This window comes from Elaeis guineensis, chromosome 6 (assembly GCF_000442705.2).
Source record: "Elaeis guineensis isolate ETL-2024a chromosome 6, EG11, whole genome shotgun sequence".
Lineage (NCBI taxonomy): Eukaryota > Viridiplantae > Streptophyta > Magnoliopsida > Arecales > Arecaceae > Elaeis > Elaeis guineensis.
The window spans coordinates 124,621,806-124,624,303 of NC_025998.2; the positions used below are offsets into that span (position 1 = coordinate 124,621,806).

General features: G+C 41.6%; 1 pseudogene; it reads left to right on the forward strand.

The window, feature by feature from the left end:
- Nucleotides 1–962: 962 nt before the first annotated feature.
- LOC105060125 (zinc finger CCCH domain-containing protein 20-like) lies at nt 963–1,732 on the forward strand (annotated as a pseudogene).
- Nucleotides 1,733–2,498: the final 766 nt, after the last annotated feature.

A 2,498-nucleotide genomic window follows, 5' to 3' on the forward strand; every position in this document is an offset into this window, starting at 1 on the left:
TCTCAATACCCAGATGCTACGTTAAAGATGGTAAGATGGGTTAGAAAAACAAATAAGAGTCAGGAAAAAAAATGAAGAGTTGAAAGGTTAGAGAACTAATATTTAGACAAAAGATAGTATGCTTCATACACATCACCTTTTGTATTAGGGACAATGTTATATTAGGATAGTCTGAAAACTTCAAAAATGTCCATCTTGCCAAGTTAGTGTGGAGAATCCGATGACTTGACACGCCATTGTTGTATGTTTAACGTTAGATGGCTTGGATGACATAGAGGTAGGTCAATGAGCCAACCAACTAGATCTACTTGTTTATTGTTCTTCTTTCTCGCATGAATAAGATTCTTAAATCAATAGTCTTATCGTATTAAATGAAGCAAATACTCAACAATCTCCACTCTGCACCGTTGCAAGGTGGCGTAGGTATATACTTCAACTGTCATCAAAAAGAAAAAAAAGAACTGCCTGCCACAACAGCCCACAAAGCCTTTCCACAGTTGCCTTATATTCCACAACAGATCATTAGATATAGCCTAGGTCCACCATATCTTATCCACTAGCAAATAACCAAGCGAACAATTATTATCCCCATGATTCAATTAGGTTGCATTTGGTGGCCGGCAATTTTCTATCCAGTTCCCAGTAATTTAAAGTGAGCCCACTAATTTACTATGTTTGATAAACTTTTTGGATGGCAATTTAGATTGCTTTGGTAATCCAGCTTGTCTCTCAGGAGGCAATCCAAATGGTTTTAGAAAGAGATGGCTATCCAGATTATCATTTATTGGGCAATGTTGTAAAAAAAATTTTGGATAAAATTACTCCTCAAAAAAAAATTATACAACATCCTCCCCTCCACCCCCCTCCCCTGGTGGCTCTCATCCTCTTCTTCTCCAAACTTCCTCATGCCCTCGCTGCCCTTGACTACCTCCTCTCTGCCCGTGCTCTCATCATCTCCAACCATGGCCCCCACTTCTACACTAGCATCGACCTCTCCTTCCTCACCTCCATCACCGCTGCCCCCTCCTCCGATATCCAACCACCGTCCCAAGTTCCAGAAGACTGATTGTTGCGAGTGCGACAACACATATGACCTCGCCCATAGAGTCTTCGAGAGCTAGCTCCACCGATGTGCTATCAAATCCAATCCTGCAAGACAGCACCGACTGCCACACTATGTCTACTTCTTCACACGCACCCTTGTCCAGCTTCGCTTCCTCCCCCAAAGCTACTGATCACCATTGCAAGTCGCCTCGAAATCGTACGATAGAGCACCGACCTGACGGTCCAAGAGTTTGATCACCTCGTTGAGGTCGACTATGATATCGACCTCAATGTCGTCGACGTTTAGGTCGCTGGTAATGTCATCGGTGGGGTAGAGGTGGTGAATGAGGTCCTGGCAGGGATGAGGAAGCTGCAACTAAGCAAGGCAAGGTCGGTGTCGTGTTCTTCAGGGATTGGGATGAGGAGTGATGGTGGGTTTGGTTCGTTGAGGGGTGTTGGGGCATTCAGGGCAGATTTTGTTAGCTTACCGATGACGCCGACGACAGCGAACGGTGGAGAGCATGGATGGGGGAAGGAGGTGGCGGGGAAGCTCGAGAGAGAAATGCGGGGTAAGTTATTCGAGAGTTTTAGGAAAGAGAAGTCAATAGAGAGGTGTTCGGATGCCGACGGAGTCGGCAGCGCTACCATGGGATTGCCAAATTTGGGATGGATTTCAAAGTTGGTGTAGTGGCTAGATGGATACTTATCCAGTGGATAGCCACCATCGGGTACGAGAATGCCATCGATCTAGTGCTCACAAGGTGGCAGGCTTTGGCGTCGGAGGCCAAGGTGATAGGGCTCGCTTCGAGGGTTTTCTCCTCTCATTAGGTGTAATTTAAAAATTTTAATTTAAATTCAAAAAATAAAATCAATTTTTTTTTAATAATTCAAGATTTTATAAAATTTTATAAAGATATTTTAAAATTTTAATTTAACATCATCCATAATCTGGTTATCATATCAAATATATCGATCATAATTTTTAATAATTTTATTATAATATTATTTATATATATTAAATATAATAATTAATATTATTGATAATTTAGTGATGATAATCTATTTTAAAGGCAATCCGTCTAAGTTTGTCCGGCGATGCATCGAACGTAACCTCAAGGGGAACCTGATATCCTATCCAGTATCCACAATAATTTCAAACCAACATATCCATCCTATCTGGATGTAGCCAATTACATTCATTTATTGCTCTTCTTCTCGCAGAAGGATTTGTTGGACCGACGAGACACAACGTCAGGTTCTGACACCCAAAAGGGCCAAACTGGCATGCTCTTTCATGTGTCGAATTAAAACTGGGTACTTAATCGCTTCCATAATTTGTATTTACCATGCAAATCTTGCAATTTAGGTCCACCATTGTCTGTCCACTCTATAAGGTACAAATACGTAGCTGACGTCTAGACTTGCTTACAAAGTTTGAGATTCCACAAAAAATA